This window comes from Cryptomeria japonica, chromosome 10 (assembly GCF_030272615.1).
Source record: "Cryptomeria japonica chromosome 10, Sugi_1.0, whole genome shotgun sequence".
Lineage (NCBI taxonomy): Eukaryota > Viridiplantae > Streptophyta > Pinopsida > Cupressales > Cupressaceae > Cryptomeria > Cryptomeria japonica.
The window spans coordinates 154727587-154748440 of record NC_081414.1 but is presented as its reverse complement, the minus strand read 5'-3'; positions in this window follow the sequence as shown (position 1 = coordinate 154748440).

Genomic DNA, 20854 nt, shown 5'->3' with positions numbered 1-20854 from the left:
TCACTCATTTTGGTGAGACAGGGAACATCACGATTCTCCTTCATCGGTGTGTGTGTCATGTATTCTATATTTATATACATGCATGTGTGATTCGATGATGCAGGATATTGCAGGTACAAGTACTGGGTAGGTACGAGGTATCGTCTCCACCTGGCTTCATAGGTCTGAGCATGCCTTATATGTCCGATGGGAGTGGAGGAGATAGCTATTGACCCTACTTCTTACCCTCAGTCTACTCTTGTGAGTGTCGTCAGTCGGTCGTCCGTCCTTTTGTTTAGTCTTTGAGTCTTCTTGTATTTTCCTCGATTTGCGTGCCATAGTGGGTTCGGTTATTTATTTAAGTTTAAGTCATCATTTCATAGTGGTAAAAGCAATTTATGCATTATTATGCCTTTGTGTTATGAGCGTAGCTTATTTGGTTAATTTATTAGATTTAAATCTATAATTGTTTTATTTTGAAAAAGTATCTTTATTTAAATCAATTGGAGAAAGTAAAATATATTAAGTTACTTCTATTGTTTTTTAGATTTAAGGAAAAACAAAATAAAGTTAAATTATTGATTTTTATTTTAGTTGAAAAAGTTAATTAAATTTCAAATGTGAGAAATGCATTTTTTTTCAAAAAAAGAAGAAATTCCCATTTATTTTGAAGGAAATAGAAAAAGTCAATTGTTTTATTTAATTGTTTTGGGGTGAGAAAATCATTTCAACCTAAAAGCTTAGGTTAAAATATTTTTCCTATTTATCCCTGTAAATATTTTTGGAAGAGCATGCTTGTTTGGAGGAGAAAACAAATTCTGGAAAATTGCTTGGAAGGAGGATTTTGGGTTTTGATTTGGTTTGGAAATTCTGTTAAAGGATTGAAGCTCACAAATTTCTCCTTGAAAGCTCCATAGGTTGGTTGATTTCTTCTTGTTTGTTTCTAGAAATCCATGCTTCTTCCCAATTTATGAATGTTGTTAAAAGTTTGGTTAAGTTAAATGAGTGTTGGGTTATGGATTTTGGTTGTTATGAGGTTATTGGAAAATCCCAATCAATATTGTTATTAAATTTCAACTTCAAACTCTTCCAAATCAATTCCATGAAAAGTTTTAGTTTAAATTCTTTTCCTTCATTTTGTTTATGCAAGAAATTTCATTCTTGGTGATTGTAGTTTGTTTAATTTTGTGTTTTTGGGTAGAGTTATGCTGGCAAAATTTTGCCGAGAATTTCCCCAAATAAATTCTTCTTGGTAATTTCCAAATTGGGAAAAAAATTCTGAGTTAAATTTCTTCTTGTTCCATTCTTGTTTGGGCAAAAAAAATTCAATTGGGAAAAGGAAATCAAGTTAGTTCCCAGTCAATTTGAATTTAGGAATGAATTTGTTTGTTTTGGGAAACTACTTCCTATCTTTGTTTTGTCTCAAAGATTTTCTTGCTAGTAAATTTTTTTATTACCAGTGATTAAATTTGAGATTTCTATTTGTTCAAAATTTTGTTTAAAAATTAAGTTGGGGATTGTTTTATTATTTTAATAGAGATTTCTCTGTATTTCAATTTTTATTCATTGAAATTAACAGGAAATTTAATTTTAAATTTTTTAAAAAAGAAATTTTTTAAAACATATGGGGTATGGGGGCGGTGGTGGGGAGCTGGGCTTAACCCAGCCCACACACCCCCCCTTGGCAGCTTGCTGCGTCCCCATCCTGGGGTTAGCAACAACGTTGCTACCCCAAGTATGAGGTAGCAGCACATATGGGGTATGGGGGCGGTGGTGGGGAGCTGGGCTTAACCCAGCCCACACACCCCCCCTTGGCAGCTTGTTGCGTCCCCATCCTGGGGTTAGCAGCAACGTTGCTACCCCAAGTATGAGGTTGCAGCAGTGCTGCTACCTCATACTTGGGGGCAGCAACACCTGCTGCCGTGGAGGCCTTGGGCCCCACATTATAAGTTGTTTTTAATTTTTTTTAATATTTTTTTTAGTTTAAAACAAATATAAATATTAAAATAATAATATAATATAAATGTTAAAAAATAATAAATATTAATGTTATTTTAAAATAATAATAATATTAATGTTATTTAATATTAAATAATAATATTAATGTTATTTATTATTAATAATAATATTAATGTTAATTAATATTAATTTTATTTAAGTTATTCATTTTATTATTTTTTTTGTATTTTGAGAGAAAAATATAAAAATAAAATAAAAGTTATTATTAACTTTGGGAATAAATGTGACATCGGTTTAAATTAAATATTATTTTTCTTTATATATGTAATATAATATAATCATATAATATTATATTCAATGAATATATATTATATTGAGATTATTTTATATTATTATATATATCTGTTTAAATTGGATTTAAATGTAGACTTGGTTATAGTTGATTTGGATAAATTATAATTTAATCATAATCAATGATTGGGGGGTTTAAATTTTTAATGTGGTTTCAATTAATCTTATTAGACATGTGACATTATCGTTTCCTTATGTTAAAATAGATGTGATTTCTTTATTTCTGGAAATCTTTATTGCAAGTATTTTATGCTGTCGACTGCTTAAAAGAAAGATTGCTTGACTAAGATCTTGTGTTAATAATTATTGCAGTTTAGTTTTAAATGTCGTTGCAATTTTGGTAAGTGGTCATTATGTCATTTGATGTTTACCCCCTTAGTCAGGTGTCGTTGTTTTAACCTTGAGGATGTGAGCCATTGTGTGTTATGTTTCCTAATGGTCAATCTTGGGTTAGTGACTGTGAGTACTTCACCTATGTTATGTCAGGATTAGATATGGCTGTAAGTTTCGCCATAGAGTTCTCATAGAGAGACCTTTCCTGTTAGTGTCCTAGTAGAGAGAGTGGCTTTCGGGCGGGGGCCGCACCCAAAGTGGATGGCAGGATAACCCCTCGAAAGTCAGATAATAAGTGATAACCTAATAATTGATTAGGGGGTGGGTAGTTATTAATTAATTAAGATATTGTACCCCGCACATGGTTGAGTGCTTGTATAGGCTCAAGGTGTGTGGGAAGGCCTGTAATGGCAAACCTACTGCCTCGTCTTCACGAAAGGTTGGTAGGGTCTGCATGATGCTTAGATGAAGCTGGGGGTTTAGAGAGGTTATCAGGATAACCCAAGATGGGGGCCGGGACCTATGGAGACCTACCTAGGGTAACCATCTTAAGCCATGTGATGACACTCTCTCTTTAGGGTCACTAATGTTTTGTGAGTTGGGTCACTAATGTTTTGTGAGTTGAGTCACTTGAGTTCTACAGAGTCATGTGTACTGTCATTCTTGTCTTATTTCTTGCTTGAGGGTCTTCTGCTATCTCCTAGCACGGTGGGGTGGTTCCATTATAGGATCACATGGTCGGGTGGTAGTGCCACTTCCCATCAGATATCTTTGTTCTTACCTTCTTGCGATGATTGGCTTCGCTGATGTACCTTGGTTCATGCTTCGTGTATCAACTCATGATCTTGATATTGTACCTTTGAGACCCATGTGGTCATTGTATCAGTAACTTTGTAACCTATGTATTTTAATTGTTCTATTGAAGCTATGTAATTTATGGAATGTTGTAATTTAAAATTAATGGAATGTATGTTATTTCAGTTACCCTTCATCTTATGTATAAATGAATCATTGGAGGTATATATGTTGTAACTCATTAAACCTATCTATTTGAAATCAGTTGTAAATTTGAGTTAATTAATCGTAATTGATTTTCCCTAATTTAGATGGATAATTGGATTAACATTGTGATGTAGTTTATTTCGAACTAATCTTCGTTGGTAACCCTTTAGGATGTCAATGATAGACTTTCACTTGTGTTAATATTTGTGCAATGTTATAATTAATGTACTTAACTTAAAAAAATAAAATTATTTCACCCTTTAGTTGCCTTGTAGTGTTGCATTCCTTTAGGGTTCCTGGCAGGGCATTACATAGCCCATGCTACCTTTGGTAGTGTTGCTACCAAATGGTAGCAGGCCACTACCATTTGTTAGCAGATCGCTACCATTGGTAGCGTTGCTACCAACTGGTAGCAGCCGCTACCTTTGGTAGCTTGCGACCTTCCCCGCGTGGTGGGGGATTTCCCTGCCACATGGGGTTTGGGTTTTATTTTTATTTTTTTATTTTTTATTTTATTTTTCTTTACTGTTAAAATACTAAGCTCACAGTCAAAATATAGTCTCAACAGAGTTTGAAAGCGATATCCCAGAAAACCATGGGTTTTCTAAAATTTACATTTACAGAATAACCAAACCCAGAAAAGGAAAATTTCTTTCAATCAAACACCATATTGGCAAAATAAGATTGATTTACACATATTTAAACAACAAATCTGCCAAACCCCAAACTAATTTTCCAATTTAAAACTTATTTCTGAGCACATTCAATGGAGTTTTAAACAAAATTTCATCTTGAACAGCCAAACCCCCAATATTTGGTTTTAAAAAAAAAACAATCTGGGCAACCAAATTTAAATCTAAGAGTTGGGAAAGAAGCAAGGAGGGTTTGAGTTTGTGATTTCATTATAACTCTTCCATTTTTCCACAAAAAAGAGAGATTATCAACAAACACAACTAGAAACTTCAAAATCCATAAAAAAATCTCCATTTAGCAAATAAATCAAAGGGGTAAACCAAAGACCTACCTTATACAACAATCCTGGCAAGATTGAAGGAGAGCCCAGCCTGCAAGCTCCAAAAATCCTTCTTCCCCCAATATGCCCAAAAATTTCACCATCCAAAAAATATTTTTCCAAAAATACTCAAAAAATAGTCCCCCAAAATTATTTTCAAACCTAGGTTAAAATGGGGAAAAGTTTGACCAAAAATTCATTTTTTGGATAAAAATATTTTCATTTAAAATAAAATCTCTGAATTCATTCTTTTCAACAAATCAAGATATTAAACTTGCTTTTCAAATTAAAATTGATTTTCTCAAATAATTGAAATTAACCTTTTCTATTCCAAAATGCCAAAGAAATTAAATCATTTCTATTTCAATTAAATTTAAATATTTCCTTTCAAAAGCATAAACATAATAAATTTGACATTAAAATTAACCATTTAAACGAATTTGCTACCAACTTGAATTGAGCAATTCTAATTAATGATTAATCGCATAAACGGAAACCTATTTAATTTAGTCCTCAAAATATACCAATGCGTAAACACACAATTAATCAAATTAAATATTAATGATTAATTACTCAATTTAACCACACACAACCACACAACCCAAGAAAGCCAAATAGATAGATGACCTGCATACCCAACCAAAGGGAATACTGATGGATGACTGACGATGCTCACTTGAGCACAACTATGGTCAAATGAGGGTCTTACGACCACCTAATCCAAAATCTAAGGGCCAAAGAGGTACACTCAAACCTGCGAATCCAGGCGGAGATGAACCTCGCACCCATGCGGTACTGCACCTAAAATCTCCTGCAACCAAGAGTCATATATGCATACATATATATATTTAATAAAAGTGTTAGCCCAAGCTTAATAACACAAAATAGGAGAACTAATAAACTTGCATACGAATTGGTGTGAAAACCACATTAACAGGCATGCACAAAAATCAAAACATCTGACTATAACATTATAACATGATAAGCTAGCCAAGGTCAAACCGAGATTAGAAATTGATTAGGGCAGGGGTACTACAATCTCCAAGCACAAATGTAAGGTAAAAGGAAAGCTAAAGCATAGTGGTTAACCCAAAATAGGAGGAAAATATTCAAATGTATAGACTTGGAGGGATTTTCATCAATAATTGAGTTCAAATTGAACATATAATAGATTGAACAACTTAGCTTTGCAAAGATAGGGAGAGAGTGGAGAATATGGTGAAAGGAATCAAGAGGCAAATAGTGAAAGTTGTCAAAGAGTGGAAAGGTGAGTGGACAAATAGGAAAATTAAATAATAAGATTTTTTTTTTCATGAGAAAGGGTAATAGTAAATATACATTTTATCTTTTTACCAGACTGAAGAGGGAAAAAGTGAATGGAGAGGTAAATGGATTTATTTATTAGACCATAGAGGAATGATTAGATAACTAAAAAAATAAATTATGTAACTATCAAGGGACTTTATAAGAAAATGTAAGAATAATTAATTAATAATGTGTGGGGGAAAAAGTGAGACTAGGTTAACATGCCCTAATCTCACTTTCAATCACACATTTGTGGAATACGAAAGAGCCTAGAGGTATCACACAATTGGCTACTTCTTTTTGTGGAAGAGAGAGCCACAGGATACCTATTAGGATTTCTATTCCCTTGTTGCAAATGATAGATAAAATGATGCAAGTTCAATCCCTAACCCCAAAGTGTAAGTATGAACTAATAGCGAGATTGCAGAATTGAACTTAAACAATGGAAAGCTGTAAACACAAGGATAAGACAAGAATGTAAATGTGTACCCAGAGTTAAAATCTGACTGAAAATGTTCGGGACGGGAGCGCGGGCGCCACTGTCCTGATTCTGCCCCTGAAACTGCTCCGGAAACTGTTGTTTTGCACTTTGGAAAACCTGTCAAAAATGCTGAAAATGCTATCTGTCTGGAGGACCAGGGCGCCCAGCGCCCCTGTCCCAGGGACCAGGGCGCCCAACGCCCCTGTCCTAGCAGGACCAGGGTTCCCCACGCCCCTGTCCTAGTTTTTTTCTCTGAGATTTGGCGTGAAGGTCGGTCTCAGTCTGCTTCTCCCAGATCTGCAACCTGCGGCGTCGTCCGAGTCCCGAAACCTGCACTTATATCTGAAAAGGTGTTTGGGCGGCTATATAGGGTTTTGCCTTAGTCAAACCCCCGCTTCGGTGATTTCCACCTCCACGAATAGCCAAGTTGTATTGTAAAATGTATAGTGTGTGCAAACCTAGTGTGTGTGCAAGGTCCTAAAATGCAAGAAAGCAAACTAGAGCAACCTAGAAAGTAAACCCTAATTGCTTGTAAATGATAATGTAAATGCTCTAAATCAAGATGCAAAGTGATCTAAAGCATGAATAAAGGATATATTGAAGCTTATGCAAAGACATGAAAACAACATGAAATCATACCCAACCCTCAAGGGAGGAGTACAAGCCAATCTTCAGTCGGTAATCTCCTATTGTTCTTCAATGTCTTCCAAGCCCTAAATGAATGAATGAAATTGATGAATGCTTGATGGATGGATGTTGATTGTTGTTGAAGTCTTCAAAGATCTGCCCTTTTGCTGCCTAGAAGGTCCCTGAAAACAAAATTCAGATCCCTTCAAATGAAGAAAGAGAGCTCTTATATATGAAACCCTAGGTCTTAATTTCGTCTTTTGGCCGACCTAGAGATTGAATATCCAACCAATTTCTTGGGGTTAAGCTTTATTTATGATTGGATCACGCTCCTAAAATTTCAAGAAAAATGTCCGGGACCATGTGCACCGGGCGCCACGGTCCCGACAACTTTTCACCAAATTTTCAGGGCCGTCGAATATGATGATTTTAGAGAGAATCCTGAAGTTACAGGTGATTTCGAGATGTTTTGACCCCCGAAATCAAGCCCCCGAGTTCAAAATAGGACCTAATTAGGGTTTTTGATTAAATGATGTATTGGAGGAATAAAATGAAAAGGGCACACTTTAATGAAAGGGCCCAACTTTAGGATATGAGAGATGATAAAATAGGACCTTAGACCTAATTAATTTAATTAATTAAGTGCTAAAGGGGAAATGCAATGCAAGATGCAAAATGCGCCAAGGCGAGTGCTAAACTAGGTGTGAAATTGTACCACCCTAGCAAGTGCATACAATTTACGATGCTACATTTAGCCCCCACTTTAGCGGTCATATGAACACTACGTGCATATGCAAGCTAAAGTACAGAAAAGTAAACATTATTTGAAAAAGGATATATCCATAAGTTTGTCGAACGAAACCCCCAGCGGTATCTGCAGTACACAGTTAGGAACCGCACCCTACAAAACACACGTTAGATCACAAAATCACCTAATGCTTACTAAGGAAGGTGATGAAAATTCGAGGGTAGCTATATGCCCCCCCCTGTTTCGGCTTGCTAATTTTAGTGAGTTGAAACAGGGTATCATGTTTACCACTTCGAATTGTTAAAGAATATTGATGACAAATGCTCACAAGAAGATTTGATATGAGATCAAAAACTAATGGAGAATCATTTGGTAAGAAAGAGGACTAAATCTCAATTCCAACACAACAAAGAGTGTGAGGATTTGAGAGTTCTCTAACACAAGATTAAGGATGTAAATGGAAACAAAATGCAAAGAAAGGAAGGAAAGGAAAAAAGCATGAATACACACATTGGTGATCCATGAGAAGAATAGTGAGAGAGAAAACATGGACTTCTTGCCCCCTAGATCTTGTCTAGGTGATCCATGTAAGGGAGGAGAGTGAGAAAGTCTAGCCTTATGCCGCTAGTTCCACTCAACCTCGTGCATGTGTGTGTAAGTGAGGTTAGAAGCATCTCATAGGAGTCTATGCCCGAGTATGCTACAACCTGTATATGTATAAAAGCGTGACATCTCGCTCTAAGAGTCTGTGCTCTGGTTCCGAGAATAATCACCTTGCATAAAAGAAAAATGGAGACATCTCGCTCTAAGAGTCTGTGCTCTGGTTCCGAGAATGACCCATTGCTCAAAAAGTGTAATGTTTATGTCATTAGAACAAGGATACCTACCTTCATCACAAAAGAAGATACCCCAAAAATGCAACAATGTCATAGATCCAAGCAAGAGAGTTTTGCACTCTTTAAGCAAGGATAAGATAGTTGAAAAGGGACATCTTGTAGTATGTGTAAAGGAGATCCTTAGAGGAGAAGAGATCTTTGTACAAAAGACACCTATCTCTGAGAGGAACTATCTTAGACAAATATAACATCTTCTAGAATAAGACAACGAAGAGAATAAGAATGCAATACTTCCTTCTTTTGCGAGGTGAAAGTGATTCTTAATGAAGGATGACCCTCTTTTTAACCCAATTGGGAGAGTAAATTCATTATAGATGTATTTTACCAAGTGCAAAAGAGGTTGTAGTCAAGGACTTACACCTCTTGTAAGAGAGAATCCTTGAACAAACAACAACAAATGCATACAAGGAATAACATCAAGTAATAAAGTTCACACCATCCACAAAATAGGAAAAAGTGGATCCTTAGATAAAAATAAGGAAAGATCATTGCCTCGATGAGAAGGACTTACACAATTTTCTAGGGAGAGATTTGGACATAAGCAAAATAAGAGATGTATGAAATCACTCTTGTCCCCATAGGAACAAGAAAATTAGGCTATTATGTTGCTTCAAAAAATATATGATTGCACTTGAAATTGTACCATCATGAATGACAATGAGCCCCCAGTAAATGAGCTACCAATGTCACATAATGATGAGCAACATAATAGCCATTAATGTTATTTAAAGACATGATAGATTGAATGAGGAATTTGAATATGACATGATAAATGCTCAACTATAAGTGAGATCAAAAACATGTATAAAATGATAAAAATTGAAGAAGAAAAGTCACAAAAAATCTTAGAAGAAAGATGGGTGTAATTTATTAGAGCCTTATCCCTAGAGGAAAGGACTTTATGATGAACAGGAGAAAAAGATTCATAAGCGGATTTAGAAATTTGAGGGGAGTCATAAAGAGATTTGTTCATCGCCAAGATTTCCTTATGAGGGGGATGAGAGTTGATAGAAGTAGAAGATGATTTAGTTGAAGTGAGATCATCATCACTACTAAATATAGCATTCACATTGAGAGATGGTCTTTTAGATGCTTTGGTACGTTTGCAGGGATTGTAGCCAAGTCCAAAGGCATAATTGTGAAAATTAGTCTCTAGAGGAACTTTTATCCCTTGTTCATGAGCGCCACAACCATTTCCATGATACCCATGCTTAGCAAAAATGCGAAAACCACGACCATAACGATCAGCCATTTCAGGAAGAGAAGGTGGTTTTTCATAAGAATTAAACTCTTCATAATTAGAGGTGTGAGGAGAAGAAGTTTGAGAAGCAGCCACAAAATTATTGTTCATAAGCTCAGGTAAGACTGATTGATCTCTAGTTTCTTCCTTCTTTTTACCTTTAAACTCTCTAGGAGGAACCCTATACTCACCTACAAAGGTGGGATTAAAGTCAAGAGATCCCCAATCGTCTTCTGCGAGAACCTTCTCAGGATCAAAAGTCTTTTCATGTGTAGATTCAAGTCGAGAAGGATCTTCTTCAGGAGCTTCAGACTCATCCAAAGAATTTTGATTATCAGAGGGTGATGATTCATCCATAGGTATCTTGTTTAACGAGTCATCACTAGAAGAGGAAGGTTTAGAAGAACTCCCTTTGGAAGTAGATGTTTGCAAACAAGCCTGAAGATTAGTATCACCTATCAAGGTATATGTCTTATTGTTATAAATGAATTTAACTTGTCTATGCAATGTAGAGGGGACAACTTGCATACTGTGAATCCAAGGCCTCCCTAATAACAAGTTGTATGTTAGATTTCCCGACATAACATGGATAGGAGTAGGCAAAGTAACAGGTCCCACTGTGACGGGCAAGGTGATAATACCTAATGAAGATTTAGCCACATTATCAAAGCCTCGAATGGGACGAGAGTCAGGCTCAATAAGGGATGTATCCACATTCATCTTATGCAATAGATTAATGCTACATACGTTAAGGCCAGAGCCATTATCTACCAGTGTTCGTCTTATAGCAGTGTCATTTATGATAACCACAATCATCAAGGGATCATATTGATGTTGAATTTCACTAGTAGGCAACTCATCTTGGGTAAACACAATTTGAGCTTTAGGATTCAACACAGAGTTAACCAAAGACACTATATTACTAGATGTATTAGGTGGAGGAACATTCAAATCTTTCAAGGCATCTTGTAACATTCCATGATGAGCAGAAGAAGTTTGGATCAAATCCCAAAGGGATATCTTAGCAGGGGTAGCTTTAAGTTGTTCTATGAGATCATATTCCTTACCGAGAACTTGTGAAATACGTGGAGCTTGCGGAAGAATAGGTTGGGAAGGAGGAAGCGAAGTGGGGATAACTGGAGGAGGATTAGGTTGCGTATTGTTTCTTGTGTTATAGGTATGAGCAACCGCATGATAACTCTCTCTAGTTAGTTGCTTAGCATACTCATAAGGGCTCTTAGAAGAATAACCTCCTTGCACAGTAATAATAGGTTTCTTAGGAGTGCAAAAAGAATCATTAGCATAACCACCTTGAACCACTAAGATAGGCTTATTTAAAGGTTGAGAATTTTGAGAAGGACAAGCACCTTGGACAGTGAAGAGAGGTTTGTTAGGTGTCTCATTCACATGTATCAAATTGATTGTGGATGGTTTAGAGGAATGAACAAAAGTGTTGGAAGAATTATTGATAGTCTTCTCTTGCACTAACATCTTATCAAGGATTAAATCGATTTTAGGAGAGAGACAAGGGATAGGCATTGATGTTCTAGTAGGAAGAGTAATACTAGGAAAGGTCATATCATCCTCTATCATCAAAGGGTCTACATGGGGAATAAAATCTCTAGGAGAAGGATCAACATTACTCTCTAAAGTCTCACTTTTGAGAGGGATATCTTTGAAAGAGATGTTAACCATCTTTCTTTGAACTAGGGTATCCTTATGAGTAGAACCAAATTGAGGAGAGGGAGATGCTTTATTTTTAGAGGGAGAATAATTAAGATTCAAGGAAGGGGAGAAACTATCAAGGGAGTTTCCAATCTTGATTTCATCCCCTTTGGCTAGGGGTAGAGAATAATCTATACCTTCTTCTAATGGTTCATCCCAAATAGTGAGGTTGTTGAAAGGAATGTTTGAAGTATTGTCAATTTCGGGAGAGGAGATAACATTGTTTATTAATTCCTCATCCTTAGGAGGGAGAGCATCAACAAATGTGTTAAACTCATCCTCTTTCCTCAAAATATGTTCAATATGATCTTTAGGGGAGAGAGAATTAAGGAAATTGCTTATTATTTCATCTTCTTTCTCTAAGGGATGCTTATGTGTAAGACAAACTTTAGGAGAAGGGTAAGCATTTATCATTAATTCATCATCTCTAGTGGAAAAGGAAATGCCATCACTAGGAAATGTAGGGATAATGTCATCTTCTTGCACAAAAGGATCCTCATGAAGGGAGTGTTTTTTAGGAGGAACATGAACATATTTCTCCAAAGATTCATGCTTAGGAAGGAGATCTTTGAAAGAAGTGTTCATAACCTCTTGTTGCACTAACATGCCCCCATTGGAAGGACCAAATTTAGGAGAAAATAAGTCAATATCCATCAACACCCTTTCACTTATAGAGGCATCATGTAGGGAAGGTAAAGTAACATTAAGAAAGGTGTTTATGATATCATTCTCTTCCTCTAGGATAGCTAGATAGGAAGGGCATATTTTAGGAGAGTTGTCAAGATCACTCTTAAAGTCTTCATCCTTAGAGCATGGGAGAGTCTCAAAGGGATTGGTAGCAACTCTTTTAGACACTAAAATGTTGTTATAGATGGGGGGAGGTTCTTTAGGAGAAGGAAAAATTGAAACAAGGGAAGCCAACCCATTATCACATCTATGAAATGAATGCATCATGACAACAATTTTCCTCTTTCAAATGATAACACATGCAAAATAGAAGGAAATGTTTAATTTCAACCAATGCAAGCACTTAGAATGTAGATTTATAAAATGAAATTTATGATTCAAATGAGTTCCTAAATCAGATTTGAAATTATTGATCCCAATTAAGCTATCCACAAGTTCAACTTTGAATTGAAAAATTAGGGTTTTAGCAAAAATTTCCTCCAAATTTTTGAATCTTGCAGGAAATTAAGACTTGTAAATACAAATTTGAATTTGAAATAGCATAAACACTCAAATTTGAAAACATAAATCAGAATTAGAGAAGATTGGAGTTCACGTCGGGTTTACCAAAATGTGTGGGGGAAAAAGCGAGACTAGGTTAACATGCCCTAATCTCACTTTCAATCACACATTTGTGGAATACGAAAGAGCCTAGAGGTATCACACAATTGGCTACTTCTTTTTGTGGAAGAGAGAGCCATGGGATACCTATTAGGATTTCTATTCCCTTGTTGCAAATGATAGATAAAATGATGCAAGTTCAATCCCTAACCCCAAAGTGTAAGTATGAACTAATAGCGAGATTGCAGAATTGAACTTAAACAATGGAAAGTTGTAAACACAAGGATAAGACAAGAATGTAAATGTGTACTCGGAGTTAAAATCTGACTGAAAATGTTCAGGACGGGAGCGCGGGCGCCACTGTCCTAATTCTGCCCCTGAAACTGCTCCGGAAACTGCTGTTTTGCACTTTGGAAAACCTGTCAAAAATGCTGAAAATGCTATCTGTCGGGAGGACCAGGGTGCCCAGCGCCCCTGTCCCAGGGACCAAGGCGCCCAGCGCCCCTGTCCTGGCAGGACCAGGGTGCCCCACGCCCCTGTCCTGGTCTTTTTCGCTAAGATTTGGCGTGAAGGTCGGTCTCAGTCTGCTTCTCCCGGATCTGCAACCTGCGGCGTCGTCCGAGTCCCGAAACCTGCACTTATATCTGAAAAGGTGTTTGGGCGGCTATATAGGGTTTTGCCTTAGTCAAACCCCCGCTTCGATGATTTCCACCTCCACGAATAGCCAAGTTGTATTGTAAAATGTATTGTGTGTGCAGACCTAGTGTGTATGCAAGGTCCTAAAATGCAAGAAAGCAAACTAGAGCAACCTAGAAAGTAAACCCTAATTGCTTGTAAATGATAATGTAAATGCTCTAAATCAAGATGCAAAGTGATCTAAAGCATGAATAAAGGATATATTGAAGCTTATGCAAAGACATGAAAACAACATGAAATCATACCCAACCCTCAAGGGAGGAGTACAAGCCAATCTTCAGTCGGTAATCTCCTATTGTTCTTCAATGTCTTCCAAGCCCTAAATGAATGAATGAAATTGATGAATGCTTGATGGATGGATGTTGATTGTTGTTGAAGTCTTCAAAGATCTGCCCTTTCGCTGCCTAGAAGGTCCCTGGAAACAAAATTCGGATCCCTTCAAATGAAGAAAGAGAGCTCTTATATATGAAACCCTAGGTCTTAATTTCGTCTTTTGGCCGACCTAGAGATTGAATATCCAGCCAATTTCTTGGGGTTAAGCTTTATTTTATGATTGGATCACGCTCCTAAAATTTCAAGAAAAATGTCCGGGACCATGTGCACCGGGCGCCACGTTCCCGACAACTTTTCACCAAATTTTCAGGGCCGTCGGATATGATGATTTTAGAGAGAATCCCGAAGTTACAGGTGATTTCGAGATGTTTTGACCCCCGAAATCAAGCCCCCAAGTTCAAAATAGGACCTAATTAGGGTTTTTGATTAAATGATGTATTGGAGGAATAAAATGAAAAGGGCACACTTTAATGAAAGGGCCCAACTTTATGATATGGGAGATGATAAAATAGGACCTTAGACCTAATTAATTTAATTAATTAAGTGCTAAAGGGGAAATGCAATGCAAGATGCAAAATGCGCCAAGGCGGGTACTAAACTAGGTGTGAAATTGTACCACCCTAGCAAGTGCGTACAATTTACGACGCTACAAATAAATAAAAAATTAATTAATTATGAAAAATATAATTAATTAAATAACATAAAATTACTTAACTAATAAAGGAAAGGGAAGGTTAGTAGGTCAATTAAATAATTAAAAAATATTTAATTATGAATGAAGATCATTGAACAAAGGAAGGTTTATTTTTGGTGTCTACGTTTTGCCCCTATTTGAGGCCATGTGATTTTGAGTTTTGTCTCAAAGGAGAATAAGACAATTTGGAGGAATATGCCCAAGTGTGCCCTAGGAAATCGAGATACAATGCCTCCTCGAGAAATTTGGATGACAAAAAAAATTGAATTGTGAAAGAGGTCAATTTCTTGATAGGAAGATTAGGTTATAAAATTAAGGTGAGGTTACAAGAACAAATGAACAATGTTAGAATGGGAAAAGCAAAGGATTAGGGGAAACTCAAGGAGCTCCACAAGTAAGAATTGGGGATAAGAGGGGTTAAAAGGCAAGTTAGGGGGTCCACAAGTGTCATTTTCACTATTCACTTTTACATTTCTAAGTTAAACTAGTGGACTTTGAGAGCGATGGCAACTGAGGATCTTAGACTAGGGTTTGCTACAATTGATAGATCCTTATGCGTATCTACTAACTTGGTGCACATATGCTAATCTAGTGTGCATCGAATGGATGATGTGGTGTTATTGATGAGGTGTGGTTTTATTGATGAGGTGTGGCACCATTGCTAGACAGTGGTGCAGTTGTTAAGTTGTGGCATAGTTGATAAACTAGGGTGCTTGGGCTAGGTTATTGTGCATGCATTGAAATCATAAGTTGTCATAGGTTGATCTAGGTTGGACTTAAGGTTTAAGCTGGATGATTGACCTAGGATTCATGTTGAAATGTAGGAGGGCTTGGATTGTTTACGATTGAGGGAGAGGAGTCTCTCAACTGAGAATTTGATGCCACAATTGATAGAGGACTATCGTATGTGATTGGTTGCAATTGGTTTGTGGCATGTGGCTCAAATGCTTGAAATCCGAGCAAATTGTAGTATGATGACAACATTAGCTGAGAGTTGAAACAATGAGACCAGTTTTTTTCACTTACCCAAAAGCAAGATGTTTGTTACCCTATAGGATGTTTACAAAATTTTACAAATTTTAATGCATGGTTAGAGGGTTGTGTATGACACAAAGATAAGTTTAGCAGATATGTAGCATGTTTTGAGGATGAGATTGATGTAGACATGATATATTTTGATTTGTATGATGCCATCAAGTAGTATGAACCTTATTAACTAGTGGTGGTAGGTATCATAGGGTGGATTCTATTGTCAGACAAGAGGTCATGAGGTTATTTCATTCCACAGGATCAAGTACTATAAGGGATTGTCTTAGAGAGTACTATGTATGCATGCAGTCCATGCATCTTAATGTATCTTTATAGAGATATGCATGAGGTTGTATATCGGGGGCTTACTAGCATGGTAGTGAGAGTGAATTTACTTCACATATGGGACTAGGAGCATATTGCAATGACTCAGCTAGTGATGTGTAGACAAAGGGATAAAGGACAACCATACCTATTTATGTATAGAGGGATGTTGATTTATCATGATTTGGGCGACTTGGAGTACTGGAGGAGAGTATTTGACAACTTGGATGTAGTGATATGGAGACCATGGCTAGATTGCGAGGAGTGTTGAGAGGATGGAGGACATTTGCCCTATTTTTGGTCTCCTTAATTTTTGATAGGGCATACCATATACATCATTGAGTGGTTCTTGCTAGGACAAGTGTAGAGGCAATTAGGGAAAGTGTAGGGACTACCTCAAGGGTAAAACTATATTTTGCTCACATGCAAAGCGAGTGGATAGATTGGGGACCCAATATTGATGTAGGTTCAACTATATTTGACTTTGAGATACTAAGTGACCAACCACTATATTGGGATATTTAGAGGGATGGGGTAAGTCCAGGACTCACCACATAGTACAAGGAGTGGTTCTTAGCACATAGGCCACCACAATTTATAGGAATGAGAGATGCAGCGTAGCCAACAAAGGTATCGAAGGATGAATGACAAGGGTTAGAGGTGGTACATGAAGATAGGGTTGGAGGCGAGGGTGCAATATGGTAGATGAGGACTATATTATTGAGGGTACTGCGAATGAGCAAGGACAATTCCATGAGGAGGACATTATGGGCCACCTGTGGAGAAGAGGGTCAAGGATCATAGATAGATAGGACAAGAACCTAGAGACGAGCCAACAGATAAAGATGGGATGAGGGACATGGGGCAGGAGATAGGAAAGAGGTATGGTAGGTTCAATTAGGGGGTGCACTCTCAAAGAGAGATTTAGTGAGGAGGGAGAGAGATCATATGTAGGAGGAGAGGGACATGACATTAACATTGGTAGCAGGTCTGTAGGCTGAGAGGGATGAGGCATTGAGTAGAGAACAAAGATAAATATGGTGGATTGCAATACAAAATTGTGACCAAGGATAGAGAGACATATCACATTTTTTAATTCTCAGGAATCTCGTCCACAATGCCAAGTCAAGGAGATGCCTCCAGTTAGGAATGTAGCTTGTTGGTACCAGGATAAAGGGGGAAATACTAACGTTTCTCTAGGAGGATATGATAAAAAGACACTGGACATTGACAAGTATCAAGCCACAATAGGTGTGGAAAACGGATTTATTATGAATGAAAGAAATTTTTTATTACGAAGCAAGGTTGAAACTTTACTATGAAAGACTAGATAGAATAATGATAGATGGACAAGCTTGACTTACTATGTGTGACACCTGTTTTCCAAGTTTTCACCATGGTACTTGCCCAAGCCATCACCGAAGTGGTTTTCACTAGAGGACAAATTATTTTTCTTCTCTTTTCATTTTTTTCATTTTTTTTGTCACAAAAGACACCTGTTTATCATGTTTTCATAAAGGTGACAATTTTTTTGCTTTTTTTCATTTTTTTTTGTAGTTTTCCCTTTTTACTTTTTTTTTTTTTACTCTTTTGACATTCTTAATTTTATTTAATGGGATACTCTAAGGATCAAGTGTATAAATTTTTGAAGTGCATGTTGTTGAGTGGTTGTTCAGGCAGCTCCCCTTCATGTGTAGCAAGTCAATATGCACTAGATCCATAAGTTGCTATGATAACATAGGGATCTAGCCAATCAGGTTCAAACTTTCCTTACTTTTCTCTTTCATGTTGATTCTTATGGTTCTCTCTTAATACCGATTCTCTAATCTTGAACATGGGAACTTTGACTCTCCTTTTGCAGCTATAACAAAGATGATTTTGGTAAGATTGAAGATGATTTAATGCTATTTGGCGTCTCTCATCAAGCAACTCTAGCTCATGCTATCTGGAAACTCTGCATTCTTCATCATCAATGAATCATTGCAAGGATACTCTTAAAAATGGTAACTAGACCCCTATAGATAAAATGGCTTCACATCCATAAACTTGGGAGTAGGGAGTGGCACCTGTAGGGGTGCAAATACTAGTTCGATAAGCCCATAAGGATGGATTAACTTAGAGATGCCAATCACAACCAAATTCACTAACTATCTATTTTAGGATCTTTAAGATAGTTTATTTAACACCCTATCTTGGCCATTACTCTGAGGGTAATAGGGAGTGGAAAAGCAATATTGTATGTGAAATTTGTCGCAAAGTTCACAAACATCTTGATTTTTGAAAGGGTGACCATTATCCATGACAATAGATAAAGGGACACCATAGAGGCAAATGAAGTAGTTAAGGATAAACATGGAAATCTTCTTTATAGTGATGTAGGTAAGAGGTTAGGCTTTAATCCACTTTATGAAGTACTCATTGGCAGTAATAATGAACTTGTGTTCATTAGAATCTAGAGGGATCAATCTTTCCTATGAGGTCAAATTCCCATCAAGAGAAAGGCCAAGGTTTTGTAACAAGATGAAGCTCTTCCATTGGTGCATGAATAAGATCTCCATGAATCTAACACTGGTGACATTTCTTGACAAAGTGTTAAGCATCATGTTCTATAATAGGCCAATAATAACCAATCTACATCAATTTCTTAGCTAAGGTAGGATCACTAGAGTGAGTGTCACATAAACCACAGTGCACCTCTCATAAGGGAGTTTGTGCTTGGACATCATCTAAAAATATAAGGAGGGTACTATCTAGACTTCTTTGGTATAGTGTTTCTTCGATGATAACACAACAAGAGGCTTGACATATAAATTTTCTTCTCTAGTTGGTAAATAGGTCCAGGGGAAGGATATGATCATGAAGGTAATTGTAAAAGTATTGATGCCAAGGGGAATTGGGACCAACAATTTCGTACATGAGTTTAGTATGAGGAATTTTGAAAGTCGAGGTGAGCACATGTTCCACTAGAAGTTGACAAGGAGGAACATCTAGTGACATATCCAAGAGAGATCAAATTGTAGCCATAACATTATCTACCTTGTTATTTTCTTTGTGTATCTTCTCAAACTCAATGGAAGAAAAATATGGCTTGGAATTATCAACCGTTCTCTTGTAAGGAATAAGCTTTTCACCTTTTGTAGGGTACTCATTATTACCTTGCTTTATGATCAATTGTAAATCAGTATAGACATGAAGTTATTGAATGTTCCATTGCACAACTAATCTCAATCTAATGATTAAAGCTTCATATTCTACAATGTTGTTGGTAAAGGAAATGCCAATCGGTAAGCCTTAGGAATACAATCTCCATGTGGTGTGATGAATACAAATCCTACTCTGGATCCATGATGGGATGAATGATCCATCAAAATATAACTACCATTGTGTCGAGGATGTCATTGTGAAAACTGATTCATTTGAAAAGTTTGATACTAATGGATGGTCTAAGACTGTCGATGTGTCTGTTAATTGATCAGCTATGACTTGTTCTTTGATTGCTTTTCTTTCTACATATTCAATGTCAAATTCATCGAGGATCATGACCCACTTAGCTGAATCTTCCTGTAAGTACATCTTTACTCAATAATTATTTCAAGGGATCAGTCTTTGCAATAATCTTTGTTTGGTGACTTAACATACAGTGTTGAAGTTTCTGAGAAGCAAAGACAATTGCTAGGCAAGCTCGTTGAATAGGTGTGTACCAAGGTATGACTAATGTAATAAATATCTCTCTCTTTCCTTGAATAATCACGTCATGCTAAGAGAGCCCCTAGTGTTGATGTTGTTGAGATTTACAGGAGTAAGGGTTCTCATCAATAATAGGCATCAAGATTGGTGGTGACATTAGATAATCTTTCAATTGTTGAAAATCTTCTTGACACTTAGCATCCCATTTGAATGTAACACCTTTATGTAACAAATGTTGTAATGGTTGAAATTTATCTGCGAATTGAGCAATGAATCTTCTAATAAAATGTAGTTTGTCTTGTAGGCTACGTAACTCAGATAGATTGGTGGGGGGAGGCATTTCCATTATTGCTTTAACCTTTGTACATTGCAGGTCCTAGACATCAACTCCACCTAGTCCCACAGGTCCGAGTGCATCTTTAAATCCCAATGGTGGTACAAGAGATAGTACAAGGCCCAAAATGTATCTAACCCTAGCCATTGTCTTAACCTAGGGACAATAATCTAGTCTTAATTATTATTCTATCAAATTTGTCATCTAGACAATGTCTCACAACCTTGTTGTCATTAGTTAGTCTTGTTTTGATATCAACATTATCTTATGATTTATTTGAGTGTGTGGGATTTAATTTTAGGTTAATAATTGATATTTTTGATAACTTGAGTATTTTAAATTAATTAATAATTAATTGTTCTCTATTGTTCCTTTAATTGTATTTTATCCAATAATTATATTCCTACTATTGGATATTGTTATTGAGTTATTATTGTGCATGTGACTATTTTTATTATAGAAATTATTTTATTGTGGAAATTATATTTTTATTGTGGGAGTTATCTTGAGTGAGAATTATGCTTTATTATGGAACTAATTGTTCTATTTTGGTGGAACTAGTTGTCCCATTTTTATGGATAATTATATTTTAAATTGGAATTAATTATTTATTCTTTGCTTGGTTGTCAAGTGGGAGTTAACTATTTTTAGGGGACTCTTGATTGGTAATTTAATATTTAATTATCATTGTTTAATTGTTTTATAAATATTTTTATTGAGAAATTAATTTAATACTATTGATTTAATGCTATTTTATGATTTTTGAATTAGGGTTTTTGAGCATGTTTTTGTGAGCTTTATTTAGGTGATAA